Raw genomic sequence first — 25,176 nt, 5'->3', positions numbered from 1 at the left:
AACATAAAAATAAAATTAACAAAAAATAACACAAAAGCTGGGAGAAAAGAAATGGAAGTATACTATTGTGAGGTTCTTCACTATACATAAAGTTATATCACTTGAGGGAAAACTGTATGAAGTCAAAGACATAGCTATAAACCCTAAAGTAGTCGTTGAAATAAATAAAGAGTTATAGAGAATAAGCCAACAAAAGAGATAAAGTGCAATCATAAGCAGTATTTGTTTAATCTGACTAATCCAAAACGAGGCAGAAAAAGAGGAAAGGAGAACAAGGAATAGATGGAAAAAACAGAAAACAAATAATAGTTTTAAACCACTCAAATTACTAATCACATTGAATGTCTTATTACCCTAATTAAAAGGCAAAGATTGTAGGATTGCATTTGTTTCTAAAAGCAAGACCCAACTATATGCTTCCTACAAGAAATTCCCTTTAAATATACAGTAAGAAATAGTTTTAAAGTGAAAGGGTGGAAAAAGCTATACCCTTACTAACACTAATCAAAAGAAAGTTGGAGTGACTGTATTAATATCAGTTAAACTAGGTTATTCAGCAATGAATATTAGCAGGGATAAAGAAGGTAATTTTATAATAATGAAACTGTCAATTCATTTAAACCAATCTAATGATTTTAAACAATTATACACCTAATAACAAAGCTTCAAAGTATATGAAGCAAAAACTGATGGAACTACAATGAGAAATAAAAAATTTTACAATTTTAGTTAGAAATTTTAATAACCTTCTTTTAATAACAGATAGAAGACAGTAAATCAGAATATAGAATATGTGAGCAAGATGTTGGATTATCAACCAACTTGTCCTAATTGATATTTACAGAACATTCCACCCAGCAACAACAAATACACATTATTTTTACATTTACATGGAAAATTTACTTAGATAACATATTATAGGCAATAAATAAATATGAATAAATATAACAGAAATCATGTCATACAAAGTATGGTTCTCTGCATAGTGTAATTAAATTGGAAATCAAAACAGAAAGATTTATGGAAAATCTCCAAATATCCGGAACAAAGTAATATGCTTCTAAATAACTCATGATCAGAAAAGAAATCAAAAGGGAAGTTAGGAAGTATTTTGAACTGAATAAAAATAAAAACAAAACTATGTGAGCTAAATAAATGGGTGAAGTACTAATGAAGCAGTACTTGAGGATACATCTTTAGCACTAAATGACTATATTTAAAAAGACCAAAGGTCTCATATCAACCCTCAGCTTCTACCTTAAGAAACTAGAAAAAGGAAACAAATTACAAATTAAGTTAAAAAAGAAAGGAAATAATAAAGATCAGGATGAAAATTGATAAAATAAAGAAATAAATGAAACCAAAAGCTGTTCTTTGAGAAAATCAATAAAATTGATAAAACTCTAGCCATACTGATCCAAAAAGAGAGTAAAAAAGAGAAAACACAAATCACTCAATAAGGAATGAAAGAGATGATATCACTACAGATACTACAGCTACTTGAAAAGATGATCAATGTATATTACAAATAACTCTATTCCAAAAAACCCTCAAAACTTTTTAAAAACTTTGGGACCTAATGAAACTTAAAAGCTTTTGCGCAGCAAAGGAAACCATAAAGAAGACCAAAAGACAACCCTCAGAATGGGAAAAAATATTTGCAAATGAAGCAACTCACAAAGGATTGATCTCCAAAATTTATAAGCAGCTCATGCAGCTTAATAACAAAAAAACAAACAACCCAATCCAAAAATGGGCAGAAGACCTAAATAGACATTTCTCCAAAGAAGATATACAGAGTGCCAACAAACACATGAAAGAATGCTCAACATCACTAATCATGAGAGAAATGCAAATCAAAACTACAATGAGATATCATCTCACACCAGTCAGAATGGCCATCATCAAAAAATCTAGAAACAATAAATGCTGGAGAGGGTGTGGAGAAAAGGGAACCCTCTTACACTGTTGGTGGGAATGTAAATTGATACAGCCACTGTGGAGAACAGTGTGGAGGTTCCTTAAAAAGCTACAAATAGAACTACCATATGACCCAGCAATCCCACTACTGGGCATATACCCTGAGAAAACCATAATTCAAAAAGAGTCATGTACCAAAATGTTCATTGCAGCTCTATTTACAATAGCCCGGAGATGGAAACAACCTAAGTGTCCATCATCGGATGAATGGATAAAGAAGATGTGGCACATATATACAATGGAATATTACTCAGCCATAAAAAGAGACGAAATTGAGCTATTTGTAATGAGGTGGATAGACCTAGAGTCTGTCATACAGAGTGAAGTAAGTCAGAAAGAGAGAGACAAATACCGTATGCTAACACATATATATGGAATTAAAAAAAAAAAATGTCATGAAAAACCTAGGGGTGAAACAGGAATAAAGACACAGACTTACTAGAGAATGGACTTGAGGCTATGGGGAGGGGGAAGGGTAAACGGTGACAAAGCGATAAAGAGGCATGGACATATATACACTACCAAACGTAAGGTAAATAGCTAGTGGGAAGCAGCCGCATAGCACAGGGAGATCAGCTCGGTGCTTTGTGACCGCCTGGAGGGGTGGGATAGGGAGGGTGGGAGGGAGGGAGACGCAAGTGGGAAGAGATATGGGAATATATGTATGTATATAACTGATTCATTTTGTTGTGAAGCTGAAGCTAACATACCATTGTAAAGCAATTATACTCCAATAAAGATGTTAAAAAAAAAACAACTTAAATGGACAAATTTGTTAAAAGGCACAAACATGACTTCAAGAAGAAATGGATAACCTGAATAGCCTACGTCTATCTAAAAAAAATAGAATATGAAGTTAACTTTCTTACCAAAAAGAAAACTCCAAAATCAGATAGCTTCACTGATGAATTCTACCAAACTTTTATGGATAAATAATTTCAATTCTACACAAAGTTTTCTAGACAACTGAAAAGGTGGGAATCCTTTCTCACTTATTCTATGAGGTCAGTATTACCTTGAATCAAAACCAGATGTTACAAAACAAGAAAACTACATATCAATATCCTTCATGAACACAAATGCAGGAATTTTAAACAAAGCTTTTGCAAATATAATCCAACAATATATCAAATGAAAGAAATAATCATTACTCAGTGGAGTTCATCCTACAAACACAAGGTTGGTTTACCATTCAAATCTTAATCTATGTAATTTGCCTTATTAACATAATTAAAAAGAAAAATGATACGATCATCTCAGAAGACATTAAAAAAAGCATTTGACAAACTAGAAGATTCATTCTTGATAAAAAGTCTCAGCAATACAGCAATACAGCAAGATTAAGTATCAAATGGCCTCTTCTCAATAAACCATCACTGAAAATTGGTTCAAGAAAATTCTGAAAGAAAATTATTTCCAAGCAAAAGATACTTGCAGACATGAAAAAATGGATATGTTATTTTATATACAAGATAAGGGATTAAACCTATAAGGAAGACATGGCGTAGGACATAGCAGACCCAACATGGTGGAGACAATGGGCGCATGCAGGGTGATGGTGCAGGAAGTTCCATATGACTGTTATGCACCAGGTATAAAGTACAACTAGTCTGTACTGGAGAATATCAGGCTACTCCAAAAAAAGATGAAATTGATAGTATACTGATGTACTTGAACATCTTGAAGGAAGACACAGACAATGTTGGGGAGTCTTTGGTACTAAATAAGTTACAAATACATTAAAAAAATCATTTAAATGAGGAATGAAAGTAATATCTCTAGGAAAAACAGAACATTGAACAGTAAAGGAAATTAATCATGATTTACCATATTGTTCAGTTCTGGATAGTGCTTACATGGTCATAATAATCTAAACATAATATTTATCTAACCTAAATAACAACATAATCATATAGGGAAATTGGGGGTGGGGGGACTGGGAAGATTTTATATTATACAATATGTATATGCATTATGGGGTGGGTAGAGAAGAGTTAAGTCTTAGGAATGGGAAGGCGATTGATAATGCATAAAACTGAGAAACCAAAATGTATAATTTTTATCACATTATTTAGAGACTAGTACCAAACAAATCAACTAAAGTCATGAATGGAGTTGCTTCTGGCACAGGGAAAATGGAGGAAGAGGGTGAGTGTGGTAGACTACTGATTTTCATAAAAGCCTTGTTGAACTATTTGAATATGTACAACTTTGATTAAACTGGAAACCAACAAAAAGTTTTATATCCAGTACAGACTTTTATTATAACACATTCACTTACTAGAGCATGAATTATAAACTGAAACCAAAGATTATCTCACCATTTGAAATTGCCAGTCTTCTTCACCTACTGTATGATAGTGGCTAATACAAAAGTGTCTATACATATGTGCACACTTATATATGGTTTTGATGTGGATGATGTTCCACTAGGAATATGAGATTGTCGTCTGCAGGAGAACTGAGACATAACAGACCACACTGAAGTTACAATGTCATCTTAGAGAAAAGGGCTTCCCGGTCAGCTAAAAAAAATTGAATGCAACCTGATTGAGGTTATTATCTTACCTAAAGAAAGAATACATAAAACAGAAGGAGCCTTGTTCAGCAAAGGGAGCCAAGTAAAATTAGAATCTTCCTGGTGAATGCTGGCAATGTCAATTCAAGGCCTACCCAAGGAGGAAGCTGCCCTATTTACATAACACAGCCTGATGGCCCTGGTGGCTCTTCTGTCCCTATTGAGGAAATGAATTTACCCATCTTTCATTACCTGCCGCCATTAGACATTTGAACCAGGCCTATCACAAAGCTATAAAAATTATATGCACTCATCAGAGGACACAAATATATAGCACCCTTGGTATTTGCATTTCTCATTGGAAATTAATACAATTTACAATGTTTCTTTAGATCTAGGTTAAAGTAGGTTCCTCCCTAAGAGATTAATCAACATTTAATATGTTAGAAAATAAGACTTTTTTTTAGTTTGTAATTCTGGGTAGGGGAGATGAAATAGGAGATCATGTTTTTTAAACTGTCAGGGAATATGTGTTTGAGATAAATCTGAATAGCAATACATATACTAATTTTAAAATATTCAATTACATTTGAGAATTTTTTTTTCTCTGAGTTGTAATGAGCCTAGGAAAAGTTTAAATAAAATGCTCGAGAACTTTGAACTTAGCTGGGGAAGTGTTAAACTAGTTCAGATAAAACAAGTTTGCTAAACTGTAATTATTTTATGTGATGTTTAAAAAATGCACTTAAAATTTTTTTTAAATATCTGAAACTGAATAAATAACATTAATTATGTCTACTGTGTCAGGAAGCTGAATGGTACCCTAGTAGTCTTGAGAAGATAATGCAATCTACAGTCTACTAAATTATTCCCTAGGCATAGTTTACACAGTAGGCATATATGACCCATTAAAGTCAATGTACAGTTTATGTAAGACCACAGTTCATCTTGGCCAAGAGGTGATTTCAAGTGAAATATTGAGAGTTTAACATTCTCTCACCTAAGAATAATTTGTATTTAAGGATAAAAATTAAATAATATAATGAGTTTTGTGATCAGTTTATATAAAATGTAAAATACATTTTAAGTGAACATTTAAACTCCAATTTGTCTACTAACATTTCTTAGATTCTAATTATTATTGTTCTAATATAGAGTTTTATAAAGGGGAGAGTTAGAAGGATCTTTGGGACAGCCCCTCTAGTGCAGAAGGATAAGGCTGTAAAACACGAGGCAGGACAAGCTCTTTATCTTTCATTGCTTTTATTACTCAGGATTCCCTGATTTTCCACAAACTTTGATTTACTCATTTCAGATGATTAGGCAAGACCTATTTTTCATGGATATTTCCACGTATAAGGCAGAGATGAACCAATGACTTTCAAGTGCTAATTTGAGAATGTTTGTACAGCCTCTGATTTCAGCAAAAACACAAGGGCACCTTGAGTGAAATGTTGACCATTCTTAGCTCTGGATTATGGAAGAGAAGGTGAGACAAGAAATGAGGACAAGAGAAATATGGAAAAACCTGTAGTCCAACCACCAAGAATTTTGGATATCCGTGACTACAAGCGTTCTGCTCAACTGATTTTCACATTGTATTGCTTAGAGCAAGTGCACAGGGCAATTAATGACACATTATACTGTCTCAATGGCTTTGAATGTTGACACTTGTTTCTACCTTCTTTGATCATGCATTTATTTGTTAATTAAGCAAATATTTATTAAGATTTACTATGGGGCTTCCCTGATGGCGCAGTGGTTAAGAATCTGCCTGCCAATGCAGGGGACACGGGTTCGAGCCCTGGTCTGGGAAGATCCCACATGCCACGAAGCAACTAAGCCTGTGCGTCACAACTACTGAGCCTGCACTCTAGAGCCCGTGAGCCACAACTACTGAAACCTGCGCTCCTAGAGCCCGTGCTCTGCAAACAAGAGAAGCTACCGCAATGAGAAGCCCATGCACCGCAATGCAGAGTAGCCTCCGCTCACCACAACCAGAGAAAGTCCTCGTGCAGCAACGAAAACCCAACGCAGCCATAAATAAATAAATACATACATACATACATAAAGATTTACTGTGTACTACTCATAGCTATTATTCCCAAACTCACTCAAATAATCTATCTTTTAGTGAAAAGGTATGGTGTTGACTAAAGTCTTTCTTGCACTAATACCACAGTCCTCCTCCACCTAATAATCTCTTTGGCTATTAACCTGCAACATTCAGTGCTATCAAATGGATCTTCGGTAAATTAAATTTCCTGAGGGAGTAGGAAAAGGGAGAAGCTCTCCTCTCAGTTTTAACTCACAGTGCACTACTGACATCACCTAAGCCCTTCCTTCACTGAAAATCTTGACCTAGAATTTGCTCACCATTTTCTCCTCTCAGAAGTCCTACTCTATCTTTCTAATTTAATATACTTAAAAAAGAATAAATCCACATAAATATGCACTATTTGAGAATTTTTTTCTTGTTTGTTTTGAAAGGGAATACTTAATATCACAAATGAATGTTTAATTGGTAGACTTTCAAGGAGTGTTGCCAAATGAAATGAGGATTTCTAGCAAGACAGAAGCAATTACATTTTTGTATTTTTGAGGGCGGTGGGGAGACTTGGAGGTCTCTGTTTCCCTTACATTGTATAACAGGATGATTAATTATTTTTCCTATAAGCCCAGCCCTGATCTCCCTAAATCAGGGTTAATAACTATTTCAATGTTGCTAAACTTGGAAATAGTTTAAGTATTACATTAAGTGCAACTTAAAAACAAGGATTCAGAGATTCTGACTCTATAAACCTAAAAGGGTAGGAGAGTAAACTGTGGGTGTATAATGTGGATGTATAAATAAATGGGAAGACAAAAAGCTAGAAAACATACCATCTATGTCAAAGAAATAATTAAGCTGAGTCCCTGACACTAAAAGTTCTAATATTCCAAACAATATTACAATACACTGTAGCTATAGATTTTTTAGATAATTTGACTGGAAAATTTTAGAATAACTAATAAAGTGGGAGAAAGGTTCACTTGTATATGAACAGATCATCTATGAAATAAAATTTTAATTATTACTTTAACACTACCAGAAAAGAATGCTTTGCCTTCACAAATCTTAATAATAAATAATAAATCTAAAAGTAAAAGGCAAAACATACATCCCAAAGTCATAAAGCAACTGCAGAAAATCTGTTAGCTACATCTAGTTCTTTAATTTATATGCAGGCTATTTAACAAAGATCCACTTTCTCATTTTTAATAACACATATTTTCTAAGGATATTTCCAAGAATAGGATATACTGTACTTGAACACATTGAAATAATAAAAATGAATACAAACACAACATGAAGAAGTAACAGAAATAAGAACACAACTTTTAGACAACAGGAAAAATAGATACATACAATTCATTAATATTTGTTAAATGTGGGGTTAGCAAACGTTACATTTCTCCGTACTTGACTCTTGGCTAAAATGTTGAGCATAGAAAGAGTGATCATTTTTAAAATTCAATGAAATAGCACCCAGAGGTACTCTAGAGAAGATCAACAAAGCTGAAGTTGGTTGTTTGAGGGGCAAAAAAAAAGCCTAACAAAACAGACAAATCTCTGACAAAATGGATTAAAAGAATAAAGAAAACATAAATAATATAATCAATTAAAAGAGGAAAATAACCAAAGATAAAGAAGAGACTAAAAAAGTAATGAGAGAATATTATAGAATATTATAAGACTCTGATTTTGAAAATAAAATTTACAAATTCCTAAAATTATGTCTCATCAGAATTGACTCAATAAGAAATGAAGAGGTCGAGTAATCCTATGCACACATTTGATGCACATTTCCTCTTCTTGTTGATGATAAAAAATCCTGAAGAGGAAAAGTTCAAAGACTATATTTTCTGAAATGCTGCTAGAGCCTTACTGCCAGGTTGATAAAACACTATTAATCAACAATGTAATAGTCTGCTGTCATGATTCTTAACGATAATTTTAGATTGGCATGATTTATGCATATAGGTTTTTAGTGAGCACTGCTTCTTTTTCCAGAGATGTCATAATTAATGTTTAATCCTATATCATTATGTGTTAATCAATAGTTTAAAAACCTTCCCACTTTTCCACTCTCACTGCCCCTGCTTTAGTTGATGGGTTCATGGTTTTTTGTCTGAAAAATTATGAAAGCTTCCTAAATGGTCTTTTGCCAACCAAAATTAATCTTTCTACTAATCAAATTTAAAATATTTTTAGAAATTTACCTCAAATTACTGGTCTGGGCTAATTTTAATATATCAAGATATTTAACCATTTTTAGTCTCCAGTGATGATGTATACTCTAATTTTCTCTGAGATATGCTCTTCAGAACAATATAAATACATATACATATATAAAATAAAATCATTATTAAATAATATAAAAATATAATATGCATATGTATTTATTTTATATATACATAAATGTATGCGTATATAAAGCAATATAAAAGCAATATAAATGTGTGTGTGTAAGTACAAAGCCATTTTCAAAATTTCCAAAGAAATCCAACCTTGTTAATTGTTAGTAAAACCTATAAAATTCAATATGCTTCCCTGTATTAAAATGTCAAGTATATTCATTTATTACTTTTTTGTCACCAGACAAAACAAGAGATAATAAAGCAAACAAATGGATCATTTTTGTTGACTTCTATAAAAATCTCCTAACATGTATTTGTTTGAAAAAATAAGGTTATTTATAAATGTAATATTTATAAACAAATAAATTCTCTCAGATCACCTAATATAAAATTATAGAGTTAGGTATTTTAGTGTGTTGGTACTTAAGAATCTAGTATTATACTCTCAGAAATGAGTATCATTAGGTTATGAGATAAATCTGAAGAAAACATAAACACATTAGAAATAAAAAGAAACACATTCAACATACATATTCTATTTGGCAGTTGGTTAGAAACATCATCTTTTAATATATATAACAATAAACACAAGTGTCTATTAGATCTAAACTGAAGTTTCAATGACAAAATTTCATTTTAAAGTAATAATGTTCTCTTATGACCAAATTGTGGTGCACTCTTCGATATTTTTATCATGTAATTAAAATCAAATTTAACAATGTGACTATTCATGTTACTATTATCAGAGAAGCATGAAAAAATACTTTTTCAAAAATGTATCTGAAGAAATAATCCTCTAAGAAGAGCAAGACAGAACAAAAAAGTAAGGGCATAAACCCCAAAGCAACACATAGACACACACATGCTCACTCAAGTAATGCACAATGAAATCGACTTAAAATATTCCTCTAAGCTATAAATCTGAACATGATCTGTATTCTCCATGCATAATGATTAAAGGAAAAAAAGGCAAAGATTCAAATGATAAGGAATATGCATATACACATTTTAAGCTATTTTATTTGGTTATTGTATAAGAAGGGGAATTCTTAAAATATTCTGATGCTCAACAAGTTAATATTTTTACTGTATTAGGTGATGCTAAAATAGACATTTTTATGAAAAGGAAAAATACACCCAACACAAGAAAAATGTAAAATATTACTTTTAAAATTTAGAGATTCTCTGAAATTTAAGCTTACCCAACAGCTATGACATAATGATATTCTATATATGAAATGAAATTAATACAAGATGAGATGACTCTTTCATCACAGCAGGCAGACTAAAGTTAAAAAAAAAACCTGAATATGAATCAAGGTATTAGGCATTTAAAGGGCAACTCAGGTATGTAGCAATACAGAAATATTTATCTTGAACTGAGATTTTAATAGACTATATAATCAAAGGTACATTTCAGAAATGACTTATTATTTTAAGAATAACTACTGAATTTCTAAAATATACCTCTTTCCTTTTCCTAAAATGTATACTTTATTAGATATAAAGAGATTTCTTCAGTCTATTTATAATGATTGCTATAATTATGTAAAAGGTATAGTGAGAGAAATTCTGCAGCTGCCACATAATACACAAATCTCATTTTAAATAATTCTCCTATAAATGTTAATAATTTCATATTCTGATCTAAACACCTGCTTATAATGCCTCACTGTCTATGATAATGCACTTGATTTTCTCAAGTCTAAATACCACATATCAAAGTAGAAACCCATTTTTAGTAATGTATGCCACCATTTTAAGTAAAATACTTAGTACTACATAAACAAGAAAATGTGTTTTTGTCATAACTGAAATACAAACAAGACTCTGTGAAGTAAATTTATTCATTGTTCATTTCTTTCCCAAAGATTAGCCCTTATTCTGTCTCTATTGAAAATGCACACATGCAAACAATATAGCTGCAGTTTCGTACCTGTGTGTGTTTATAAAATTGGTTAATTTTTATTTTATAGACAAAAAGAATGTATTTTAAATCTTATACAAAAAGATATATTCAGTATGGGATACTAAAGTATGGAATACACAGATCATGCCTTTGTATTTGGGCCCAAACATTTTTCTTAAAAATACATATTAACAATAAAATGTTTGCTACAAAAATGTTTAAGTAGTCTTATAATGTTGTGTTTATGTGTATCCATGGACTAATTCTTTTTAAATTTCATTCCATCCCATCAAAACCACATGAACATCTTAATAGATGCAGAAAAAGAATCTGAAAAAATTCAACACATTTTTATGACAAAAAAACAAACAAACAAACTAGGGATAGAAGGGTACTTCCTCAACTTGATAAAGGGTATCTTTGAAGAAAACATAGCTCATACTTAATGGTGAAAGACTAAATGCTATCCCTTTAAGACCAAGAACAAGAGAAGGATGTTGTACCACTTCTATTCAATATTGTACTAGAGAGTTTAGCCAGAGCAATTAGGCTAAAAAAATAAATAAAAGGCATCCAGATTGGAAAGGAAGAAAAGTTATCTACATTTGCAAATGACATGATCTTGTACACAGAAAATCCTAAGGAATCCACTGAAAAACTATTAAAACTAATAAATAAATTCAGCAAGGTTGCAGGATACGAAGATCAATAAACAAAAATTATATTTCTATAAACCACAATGAGCAATGCAAACAATAAAATTGAGAAAACAATATCATTTACAACAGCACCAAAATGAAGCAATACTTAGGAATAAATTTAATGAAAATATGACTTGTATACTAAAACTATAAAATATTCTTGAAAGAAAACAAAGTTCTAAATATTTGAAGAGATATCCCATGGTTATGGATAAGAATATTCAACTCTGTTAAAACTGCAATGTGTACCAAATAGATCTATGGATTCAACAAAATCCCTATTAAAATCCCAGTGGGCTGTTTTGCAGAAATTGACAAACTGATCCTAAAATTCATATCGAAATTTAATGGACCCAGAATAACCAAAACAAGTACTAAAAAGAACAACAAACAATTAGTTGGAAGACTTACTGTCCCCAATTTCAAAACTTACAATAAAACTACAGTAATCAATACAATGGTACTAGCCAAGGATAGACATAAATTAATGGAATAGAATTGAAAGTCCAGAAATAAACCCTTACCTTTATGGTCAATTGATTTTCAACAGGGTGCTCAAACAGTAAAATGGGAAAGAATAATCTTTTCAACAAACGGTGCTGAGACAAGTGGATATCCACATGCAAAAGAATAAAGCTGAACACCTTACTCACACTAAACACAAGAATTGACTAAAAAGGGATCCTAGACTTTATAAGAGCTAAGGCTATAAAATTCTTAGAAAAAAACATAGAAACAACTTTTTGTGGCCTTGGGTTAGGCAATGCTTTCTTAGAGGTTTCATTCAAAGCACAAGTGATGCAAGAAAAAATATATAAATTGGACTTCCAAAATTAAAAATATTTGTCCTTCAAAAGACACCATCAAGAAAGTGAAAAGACCACCCACATAATGTGAGAAAATATTTGCAAATCATACACCTCACAAGGGGCTTTTATCCAAAATATGTAAAGAATTCTTACAACTCAAAAATTAAAAAAAAAATTATAAGAACCCAATTTAAAAATGGGCAAAGAATTTGAATAGACATTTCTCCAAAGAGGATATACAAATAGCCAATTAGTACAAGAACAGATGCTAAACAACATTATTCACTAGGAAAATGTAAATCCAAACCACAATGACTTCACACACACACACCAGGATGACTATAACAAAAAGGCAGACAATAACAAGTGTTGATGAGGATGTGGAGAAATTGGAACCTTCATGCATTTCTGGTAGGAATATAAAATTGTGCAGTCACTTTGGAAAATAATTTGGCAGTTCTTTAAATGTTAAACATAGAGTTACTATAAAAAACAAGTAATTCGACACCTTCGTGAATTGAAAATGAGAGAATACCTCCACATAAAAACTTATACCCATATATTATAGCAGCATTATTCAAAATAGCCAAAAAGTAGAAGCAACCCAAACATCCGTCAACCAATTAATGGATGAATAAAATGAAATATGTTCATACAATGAAATATTATTTGCCAATAAAAAAGAATGAAGAACAAAGTTCTGATACATGCTACAATATGGATGAACCTTGAAATCATTATGCTAAGTCAAAGAAGCCAGTGACAAAAGACTACATATTGTATGAGTCCATTTATACGAAATGACAAGAATAGACCAAAAACAGAAAGCACAGTAGTAGTTGCCCAGAGTTGGGAAAATGAGGATAACAAGGAGTGACTGCTAATTGTTATGGTGTTTTGTGGGGAGGATGATGAAAACATTCTAAAATTAGATTGTGGTGATTTTGCACAACTCTGTGAATATGCTTAAAAAACAACAACATTGAATTGTACATTCTAAGTGGGTGAACTGAATAGTATATGAATTATATCTCAATGATGCTATTTTTTAAATGTCCATCTCATTATTTTCCCACAAAGAAATATTACATGTACAATGTCTCAAACACCAAAAAAAAAAAAAAAAAATCTCAGGGTTTTCTCTCAGCTATACCATCTTCTTTACATGGCAGTATCAAAATCCTGTGGAACCATTCAGCAGTCTTCTTTAAATCCTTCCTACTCTTCTCCTTGCCCTTGCCTCAGTTGATTAGGTCATAGTTTACTGTCTCAATAATCATAGCTGCCTCCCAGAAGGCCTTGCTGTCAGCCACCAGTCTCTGCTCTCTCCAGACCAGCTACTCACTGCCTATACACTTGTCTTCCTAAAGCATGCTCTGAGAGATATTCCAGAGTTCCCCCATAGCTCCCAGAATTAAGTCCAAAATCTTTAGCATAGATTCAGGTATTTTTCAACCTGACCCCATACAACAAATTAGCCTAATATCCCTACAACTTTCCAACCAGTACTCAGTACTCAAAGTAATCTTTCAAGCAACTTGCTGCTATTTGAACTTAGTATGCTCTTTATGCCTCAGTAACCTTGTATAATACATCCTCTCCACCTCTCACCTTTCCTGTCTGATTAGATTAATTCTTATTTCTCAATCAAAACCCAAGTTTAGATGCCACCTTTTCTATGAAGTCTTCTAGGAGAGCCCTCAGGTATATTTAGTGGTTCTTTTCTTCTGCTTGGGAAGAATTTTATTCATATCTTCATTATAGTATTGAACACTGCTGTATTGTTATTATTTGTTTACACATCTGTTTTCCTCAGTAGACTGTGAGCTTAGTGATAACACATTTATTCATCTTTGATTTTCCAATCCGTCCATTAGAATCCTTGTTATATTAGGAAATGCTTAATTAATTCTTATTAAAGCATAAAACACATACAGAATTAATGAATGTTATACATACACATTTGCTTCAGGGTAAGTGGAGAATTTAACGCTGAGAGACAAATATTCCAAAGCCTCACTCCAAAATTTGCTATTTCACCCAGATTTAGCATAGCATATTAGAGCTAGAAGGACCTTTTTCTAGATTAACTTGATAAACTAAAGTCAAAGAATGGTCTCTAAGGAGTCTTTAAAACTCTAAACTTTTAAGTCCAAGGAAATTTTAACTCACTATAGGAAATACTTGGCCAATATTATGTATTAATGAATCATTTATTAACCAAATGAAAAAGTTCTTTCTGTTACTGATTTTTAAAAATGAGTATCTTCCTCTTTTAAAATCTAATGTACCATTATGATCTAAAACAAAAGAAACTATGCTAAGTGAAACACTGTCCACCAGGAAATGTAAAAGCTAAATTTGTAAATTCATAGATTTGTTAGAGTGAATCATGATCATAAGCATAATGATTTCCAATGATATGTTCATATGAACTAGTGATAATGTCATAAATATTTTGTTGGCAAATTGTAGTCTCAGCAGATACATGCTAGGTAATTAGTATAATTTCATTATTGTGAGATAATTTTATTATCTCACAATAAAATTACATATATAACATATAAAAATACATATACATATACATACATATATATCTAGTGAATCTCATCTCCATCAATCATTTTCAATACATTTTAATAGATGTCTAATGAATGAGAATCCCGAAGCTAAATGTCTAACTCAGTCAATCTAATATTCAGTATTTGACTCCAATATGTATTTAAAGTTTGACAGAAATTTGATTGCAACATTAACAACAAATAGATGGCTTGTTTACCAGTAAATGATATCCTTTTGAGAAAGACAATATAATAGCTGAAAATACAGAAGCTTTTAATAAAATTCTAGTTCAAAATATACAGCTAAATTTTTAGTTAGATAAAATGATAATATTAAGCACCATGAAAATATTTGAAATTTTAAATGATAAACATTAGATGCATTAATTAGTTTTAGATTCTGATATCTGTAATTGCATAATGATATCTAATTTCTACAACTGAAATTACCTGTACTGGTATGGTAATATAAATTAATAACTGCAATGCTAATTTTTAAAGACTTTAGAGTGATTAATAAAGATATTTTTAAGTATTGAAGTACAAAAATAAAATTTACCCTGCCTTACATAATGATCACACAAAATTAAATAAAATAACAAAGCATAAATCTTGAAACTATATACATATCTTGTATACAATATAAGTTCTTATTAAGTTTAGCTCACTAAATTAAAAGAAATCAGACCACTTGTATTAGAAATGTCCAAATTTTCTCCCATTATGATCTAAAGTAAATAATTAAAGGAAATCAAAATTTCTGCAAACTTATATAAGAAATAATCTACAGTTACAGGCTTAGAGTGACAAAACCCTTGGTGTCTTTGTGTGTCATATACCAATAATTCAGTTTCATTTAAAATAATATAGGGATGATAAACCTTTCACCACAGCCTCAAACATCAATCATTCAAATAGAAATACACATACCTGCCCACACCAATCATATTCCAGCATTGTAGAGTTGGAGAATTTAAGGCTTTCAAGATTCTGAATATGTGCGTAAAAGCTGTTGATTCATTTAGAAGGAATCTGTTATTTTCCCTCCTCAAAGTGTAGTTACCAACTACAACTTCTTACTTAGCCATCAACACTGCCACAATCCAAGCTTTGTTGTAATGCTGTACTCTTACAGCTAAAAACCTGTTGATAATGAACCTGAACCCATTATTTTGAGTCAATGGATTGAAAGAAATAGGGCAAAGAATGAAAGCCACAGGGCCAATTACAAGCATTCTTTGATGTATTACTTGCTAGCACCCACCATATCACTTTGTGTCTTTGTCTTGATCCCCTCTGTTACTCATTAATTATTCTGGAAGGGTTAAAGTTCAGAGAGCTAATTGCACAAACAGTCTTTCTTGGTAGGGATTCTCCCTACTCTGACACTTTCCCCAACTGTGCCCAGCCACCTTGTATTATGCCAATTAACCCAATTCTTGGCATTTTTGCTTGGCCTTCCAGCATCTTTTCGAGCTTTGCCTAAAATATTTTCACTGGGTTACCTACAGAATAAACCAAGCAACTTTAAGATTTGATTAAAACTTATTTCATGATATAATCTTTCATAAACTTCTAATGACACAATTAAATTTTCTTCTGTACTAATTGTCATAAATACATTATTTATAACATAAAAATTCTTTAACAAATTGCTGAACATTCAGCAATATTAAATTATTTATTCCACCTTCCTACACTGAGTCACAGCCCATTCTAATAAAAATGACTTTTTGCACATTTGTCAGCCAAGATCTGAACTGAGATTTAGTTTTTACATGTCGTATTGAGGTCCCCGTAATATATGAACTAATCCCAATTATTATCAGGATATTTAAAGAAATCACCTGTGGTGAGTCTACACAGTTTCTGTAAATTTTCAATATTTGACCATTATTATAATTCTGAAATATAATTCCAAAAGTAAATAATCCTGCCTTGTAGTGCTTCCTGAGTATGCCTTATACGTCTTTATATTTTTTCAAAACCTTCAAGAATCCATTGCTTTTCATGTAACAGTTTCAATAGTATCTGGCAATTGTTTGAAAGCATCTATTTCAGAGCTATGCACTAATTAAGTACTCAATGTATTTTCAGTTATTGCAGTTGTGTTTTCATTGAATAGCAATTAATTAAGCAGCTACTACATATCTAGCATTTGCTGGCTGCTGTGGACAAAGGGTGAATGAGTTTAAAAGAGTGTCTACTCTCACAGAACTTTAGGTTAATGGAGTTGTCAAAATTTCAACAGATAAGCAAATGCTAACATAAATAGTAACAAACAGAAGCTGCCTTGAAGAAGGAGGCCCATTGACAAACAGAACCATTAACCTGAAGAATGAAAAGGGGCCCTGCATGCAAAGAGCAGGGCAGATGGAATAGTATATGCAAAAGCTCCCCATTAGAGGTGAGCAAGCTAAGTCTGAAAAACTGTTAAGCCAATTTGCAGTATAGTGAGAGGGAAAAGAATGACTGGGGGCTAGATTAGGAAAATAGGAACCAGATCATGCAGGGTGTTCTAGACTATGAAAAGAACTTATTTAAGGAACAATGCATATGATGTGATTATTTTTTATACTGCTGAGAAGAATACATTAATGGGTTTTTAAACTAAAAGAGAAGCGAAGCCAGAGATCAGTTTTTAAGTAGGAATTCCATAAATCTTCTAATTACTTCTGTGATGGAGAGCGTTCTTTGCATATACCCATAAAACTTACTTGACTCTAATTTACAGAACTAATTTGACCACATAGATTCCAATTGTTAATCTCCATTAAACAGATGATAGAATCCTACACTCCACAAAGCAATTGTGTCAAAAGAAGAGGCCAATAACTTCTTGGCTTAAATAAAATACGTTTAAAAGCCCAAAGTACATAATTGTTGAATAAGCTTTTTAAGTTGGTTTATAGATTTTATTAAATGTCACAAGAATAATACAAGCCCAAGATGAAGCCAAAATGAAATGATTAGTGCCAGTGAAGTTATACCAATCATTCATTCAGAGTTACATAGATGTCACCTTTAGCTGCAACCCTGTATTAAATGTGTTTGGTTAGTTCATTCACAGTCCTATCAATGACAGAACTTTTCAGATTGACCTTTTAATAAAGCTAACACAAAAATAACCAACCATGATTCCAAAGTTATTAAATGTATCATTTTAACCTCTCTTTCATAAGATGCTGTAACACTAACACTAGGATGGCAAAAATAGTTCCATGAATTAATTGACTCTTACATAACATCTGCAAAAATACATTTTTCAGAGTCTGTGACTTGCCTATTTCTAATTTTTAGAATGCCAATTATTCTCTTTTAAATTTAACTTCTTTCACTCATGATTAATTAAGGTATTAAGCTCTTTTTTCTTAATATAAATGAAAGGTAAATGATAGTTTTAAAATGTAGTTTCATTCTAATGATTTTCATCTAACTCAAAGTTCCACATTTGAAGTAAAGAGGGGCGCTCTAGATTGATGTTAGCACCCCCTTAACTCCCTCTTGCCCCCTGCAGAATTCAAAGAACTTATTTGCTTCATTCCAAACCCCTTCATCTCCCCTGGCGCAGTTTGTCAAACTAAATATTTTTCCTCTCTCTATTTCTGGCTAGTCATGTTATGGGTACTATCCTAAAATAATGATGCCACATTTAGGACCAGGGAAATTGAAAAAAGGCCAACTCCAAATGACCATTCAATTGCTCTTGTCCTCATTTTTTAAGATCTTGAATGTTTCTTTACGATTACCCTCCCCACTTTTTCCCAAGTTGTAATTCTATAAGACACAATAAATTCATTGTCCTGCAATGAAGTGTTAGCAAATGCAGGGTGACAATATCAATACTTCACGAACATTGCATTTTATTTTTAGGAATCAGATTCTAGAAGAATGATAATTCAGCATTCCATAGGAAAGAGAGAAAGCAGAATGTACTGCCAACTCATGATTTTAAACTTCCCTCCCCTATTTATAAGCTACTAGTAAACTGCTTGAACTGATATAGATTGGAAACTGTTTAGTTATGTAATTTATGCCTCCACATTTGCTTCCTCATATCTCACAAGGTATTCTTCTGATATATCCCCTCTGGATGTATGAGTGAGATAGTTCTGAATCTGCCAAATGCTGTAAAAGAGGTGAAGTGACATCCTTAGAGCAGCAACAATAATATTTGAGCTATTTTCCATTGGTAAATTCATTAACTATCTGGCTTAATCTGCCACTATTTGAACCATCACTGGGAGTTTTATGGCAAAACTCTGGTACATGATCCATAATCAGTTAGAGGTCAAAGAAGAGAAGGCATCTCAGCCAATGTTATAAATTTCCATACCTCCAACTCACACCCCTGGGTCCTCAATTTTATATCAATAAAACTGTTCTTAAAATACATCTATTCAACATAAACTATATTTAAAATGGTGTTTAATTTTTTTTAACATCCTTATTGGAGTATAATTGCTTTACAATGGTGTGTTTGTTTCTGCTGTATAACAAAGTGAATCAGCTATACGTATCCATATATCCCCATATCCCCTCCCTCTTGCGTCTCCCTCCCACCCTCCCTATCCCACCCCTCTAGGTGGACACAAAGCACCGAGCTGATCTCCCTGTGCCGTGCAGCTGCTTCTCACTAGCTATCTATTTTACATTTGGTAGTGTATATATGTCAATGCTACTCCCTCACTTCTTCCCAACTTACCCTTCCCCCTCCTCGTGTCCTCAAGTCCATTCTCTATGTCTGCGTCTTTATTCCTGTCCTGCCCCTAGGTTCTTCAGAACCTAAAATGGTGTTTAAATATTGTACTAAACCATTTCATATTTCACATGAAATTATTTCTCTTTTAAGGGACTATTTCAGATGAAAATTTTAAAAATTAAAATTGCATTAATGTTAGGACCCTCCAAAACAAATACCCTATCAAAATAGAATGTCTAGAATCCTAAAAAATATTGACTAGTGTTGTCTGTAATATATCCTACTCTTCATATCTAAACTGAAATTGTATACAATAAAGACCATAATTTTATATTCTTTCACTATTTCTCCAAAGTACATAGGGCTTTGATCCATGAACTGTAAGACTGCTTACAAACTGAACTTCAAGTATTATCAGATATATCCCCTTTTCTATAGATTCTGTAGTCAGCAACTTAGAGTGCTACATTCCATTGTCCTTTTCTAAACAGCACACTTTCCAATCTAGTAATGTTTTCAGGGGTGGGTGAGGTAGAAAGTATCTTTGAGAACATTCTAAGTTCCTTCCCAGTGAGAGAAAGAAAAATATAACCTTTGATTATTCATGAAAAAGGAAAATTTTTCAGACTGCTATTAAATGCCTCCAGTAACAGAGATCTCAAACCCATTCTGCTGTTGGATCAATCTAATAGCTTAAGTGTTTATTTTTAATCTTAAACTGTAAATCACCACATTCTAACATGGTAATTAACATCTTAACTTCTGTTTCTCATTCTTCCTTTGGAAAAATGTGGAAGAAGATTATTTTCTTTCTACAACAGTCCTTCAAAAAATACTTGCTATCACAATTCCCTTAAATCCAGTCTCTGAGATACTATATTTATTCCTTCATGATGCTTTATATGACTTTATTGTCAAGTTCTTCATGATTTCTCTCACCTCAGAGCTTTTGTACCTGCTGATCCTTCTGCCAGGAGCACTATTTCCTCACCCTCTACTGCTCCAGGCTATCTATCTCTCATTTACCAGATTTTAACTTTGGGATAAATTTATGTGGGAAGCTTTCTCTCGTGTTCTCAAAACCTGGGTTGGATAACCACTCTCACCTTCACCCATAGCTATCTCTATAGAACTGTGGGCTGACCCATTATGGAACTTTTCATACTGTCCTGTAATTCTCCCTTTTTCCTCTGTCTTTCCAAATAGACTGCCAGCTCTCTGATGAAAGTAGCTGCCTTAATCACTGATACATCTCCAAAACTGGGCACTGGAAAACTAAAGAATGAGGTAGAATAGTGAACATCTGTGTTCCTCAGTTTCTTTATATGTAAAGTGGAAATCAGACCAGTATCCACTTACTGAGCTTGTTGAAAAGATCAATTGAAACAATATATAAAAAATCTTAGAAAATTCCCTAGTACACAGGAAGGTTTAGATAAATCTTGGTTATTTTTTTTTTTTGTGGTCAGCTAAAACCACTTTCTTTTTCACATAATTTAATATTAAAGTATCTACACAATTTTGTACTTTCAGTGTTGATTTAAAAAAATTAAGGGACAAGTTTAACATTTGTATTAGTTACTTTTCATCTTAGCCAATTGTTCAAGATAATTGAAATATGTATGCCTTTAGTATTTTCACCTAAAATATGAATAAAGAAACATATATATATTATATGTATATATGTATGTAATAGAAACAGACAGAGAGATGGGAGTGAGAAGGGTGGGAGAAAATGGGAGAGACAGAGAGGGAAATGTATTAGTTATGTAAAAGGATTCTGGACACAGTCAGCCTTGGGTCCAAGTCTCAGTTCTTTCACCTAATGATTGTACAAACTTGGAAAAGTTGCTTACTTCCTTCCATTATTAATCTCTTTGTTGTAGATGTCTAGCCAACTATAAATTTACCACACTACAGTGCATTATCATCAGATCAATATTTCATTATGATTTTGGCATGTATTTGCTTAAATCTATAGTAACTGGAAATGATCTCTATCCTCTGAACCTATAATTACTCTATAGTATTTATCACAGAGAAGCCTGAAGCATATGTGATGAATAGTGAGTATCATACCTGGTCCTAAAAATATGGTACACAAAAAGTAGTAAAGAAGTAACATTGGAAAGGTAGGAATGGGCCAGACTATTTAAAACCTACAATACAAAGATGAAGAGTAAACACTTATTTGGAAGAGTAGCCAATGAAACTTTTTAGTAGAAGAATGACACAACTGGACCTCTAATTCAGGAATGTTATGTGTCACAATATGCAAGATGATGGCAGAGGGTGGCCTCTTAAGCAAGGAGACCACTTAAAAGTTTTTGTAGTAGCCTGAGCAAGAGGTTAGCCAAAAGTTTTTATTGAACCACCATCAGGTACAAATCACAATCACTGACATTGATGAGGATATAATGATGAAATATACACTAGCCTTATAGGTTAAAAAATAATCAAGTGAACTGAGGAATATAGATATATATTTTTTTAAACTGATAGAAGGCAGCTTTGATTACTCTTAAAATAGAGATTAAAATGATGATTTAGGAGAAGAGATATTAATTCCCATTGAGGGTGAAAAAGACTAAGCAAAGTATCTCTGAAGGAGGATTATTGAAGCTGGGCCTTGATTTAGGTAGATGTCAAGCACTAGCTATGGTGGAAGGATGCACACAGATAAGAATGTACGAAGAAGCTGATTTTAAAATGAAGAGGGTAAGTCCTTCTCCCTATTCTACTAGCCAGTATCCCTGGAAATTTCAAGGAATACTCATGTCAAGGTTTGGATTACATAAATCTAGCCCTCTGGGAAGAAGTTCCAAACCTCAGAGGACCAATATGACTTCTTCCAGATATCAAGGGTGCTTGTCTTCAAGGTGAGGTCTTATCACTGGGGTGGAAGGAGAAAGCACTAGAATTTTTACTACTGCTTTTTTTCCTCAAAGATAAAACTATTTTTATCTGACGTATATTAGTATAATATTACCAGTATACATTTTAAAATATAATAAGACATACATAATTTGCAGATGCTCAAAAATGTTTTACCAATAGTCATGTGATGTTAAAAGATCAGAGGCTATTCTAGAGATCTGAATTGTGGACTTAAAAGAGAATACACAGAAAATACTCTTTTTTGCAAGACTTTATGCATAAAAAAATCCTCCAGAAAAATTCGTTATATAGATCAGAATTGTGTGAAGAACATGGAGTAATACAGTGGGAAATACTGTTAGCATGAAAACTGGTCTTTCTAAAATCTTACAGGTTAGACTATACAAAGCTTCCAGTTGCTGTAAAACCTATTAAATAATGTAAGATCCTAAATAAAAATAAATACTGTGTAAATGGTGAAATAAATTAATCGTCCTGCCTTTCACATAAAAGTTTAGGATTGTATTTTCCCCCAATTTGTTTTTCCCTCAGTTAGGTCATCACTAACATGAGATTCTTAATATAAGCAATCCATAAACATTGGTAATGTTTCTGCTATTAAAAATCAGTATTATTTGTATACAAAATCTTTCCATGGGAGAAAAAGAACACAGACTCAAAGATATTTAGCTTCAAAATGGATGTCAAAATTGACTGAGTTGCATTCTAAATGGAGAAACACCTTCAACATGAATTTTTTTAAATAAAAATAAAAATAAACAAGAACACTAATCCTTTAGCCCAATATACAAAATCATCCAAGACTGAAAATGTGCTTCATTCCAAACTGTTCTTTTTATAAACCAGTCTGTTTAGTTGTATAGAAAAAAACTGTCCAGTTGCACATGGCATTGATAAAAGATATTTCATAACTTCACTAAAATAAAAAGCAATTGGACACATATATTTATCCCCTTTAACCATTAAGCTAAACTGGCCCAAATGAATTTCTGAAACAAAATAGCTTCTAGGCTAGAATCTTGATGCCAACTTTAGCCTGGAGCAAATTTTTACACTGACAGTGTTTGCTCTGGAAAGTGGTATTTTAATGGAAACACTGTCAGACCTTTGTCTCCAGTAGAGCTACTGGACCCATAAAGACATAATTTAAACTTCCAAACACAGGGGCCTTTTTTACCTACTAATTGTCCTTTCAGAGATCAGATCTCATCCAGTGTCTCCAACGAACTGCCCTGTGAATTCAGAAAGCACTCTTGCACGTTGCCCTAGGTTCAAGTGGAAAGAATAAATGGCAGAAGTTACACGTTACTATTTGTTTCTTACATTTTTCTTCCTTTAATACTAGTTACAACTTGAACTTCACCTTACTGACAAAGCCTGTAGAATCCATTCAATTAGCTTTAATAGGATTAAAACACTGCCTTGGAACTGCAGATTTTAATAGACAAAAATCTTGCCAAATACATCTTTCATGTATCCCATGAATTTTAAAGTAAATATGTTACCTGAGGCAAAATAAGCATAATAAGATATTTTAGCATTTTGCTTTTTAGCTAAAGTATTGTTTTCCATTATGGTAAAGTTTTAAAACCAAACTTTAAAAAGGAAGATTAGTGTGTGTGTTATGTGTGTGTGTGTGTGTGTGTGTGTATTAATTAAAGTTTTGCTCAATATACACTCTTGCTTGGTAGTATTCTTCTGACTTAAAATAATGGCTAAGGCTAAAGGAGAAACTCACAACATTAATAACTTTAATTAATTTGAATTGGGCCATCTCCACCAAGTAAACAAGGCAGATTTCCATGATGGTCACTACTGCTCTCTTTAGTCATATGTTTTTAATGTAAAAAATATAGGTCACTTGAATAGTCACTGAGTAATTGCCAAACTGGATCTCTAATCCTGTGTCCAAAAAGTATATTGCAAAGTATGATCATTATTAGCTAATCAGCCAACTTCCATAGGTTGAACAAACAAAAAGCAAGTTAGATTAACAAACAGCCCCACCAAATGCCCTTATAGCAATTTAAACAGATCCTAAGCAAGAATAGATTAACCATTCTTAACGAAGGTAAAAGAATTTGCATCCCTTTCATTGGCTCATTTATTCAACCAATTAAATTTACTGAGTACCTATTGAGTTAATACATCAGCAGATGAATACTTTGAAGTTTCAAAGAAAGCAGTAAACTTGGGCCTTGTCCTCAGGAATAATTTCCTAGTAAGAGACAATACGTGACATCCATGAAACCATGGTAAGAGGATACCTGAACCCTGCAGTGTGGTCTATAGAAAATACATGCTTAAAAAATGGAAAGTAAAAGAAAAATCTACAGTTACAGTTCATACAAGAGGCTTCATTTTTGTTTTTTAAAGCAAAAGAAAATTTCTCAAGAACATACGTGTGAGGAAGAGATAACATAAAGGCACAAGGAAACAAAATAAGCAAAAAAGGGCTCTAGCAAAAAAATAAAGAATGCAGAATTTGAGGCTTTGAATTCTGAAGGTTAAATTTACCTAGTCTACAATCTAATACATGACTTACCCTGCTATGTGGTTTTAGAGCAGGTGCACTTTTGTTCTTTGCTTCTTTTTGTTTGTTTAATTTTGTTGCTTTGTCATTTTGCACATACCAAATGCATATTCTCTTTGTGATTTCATGTTTTACACGCTTTTCCCTCACATCTGTTTATACCT

At 32.5% G+C, this 25,176-nt stretch overlaps 1 protein-coding gene across 1 annotated transcript in view; it reads right to left on the bottom strand.

The window, feature by feature from the left end:
• Positions 1-25,176, bottom strand: part of TFEC (transcription factor EC) — a 151,727-nt gene that overhangs the window by 102,273 nt on the left and 24,278 nt on the right. The gene's annotated exons all lie outside the window — the stretch shown is intronic.

The sequence above is a fragment of the Lagenorhynchus albirostris genome, chromosome 8 (genome assembly GCF_949774975.1).
Source record: "Lagenorhynchus albirostris chromosome 8, mLagAlb1.1, whole genome shotgun sequence".
In the NCBI taxonomy this organism is placed as follows: domain Eukaryota; kingdom Metazoa; phylum Chordata; class Mammalia; order Artiodactyla; family Delphinidae; genus Lagenorhynchus; species Lagenorhynchus albirostris.
The sequence above is the reverse complement of the archived record's forward strand: the minus strand, read 5'-3'. Positions and strand labels throughout refer to the sequence as shown.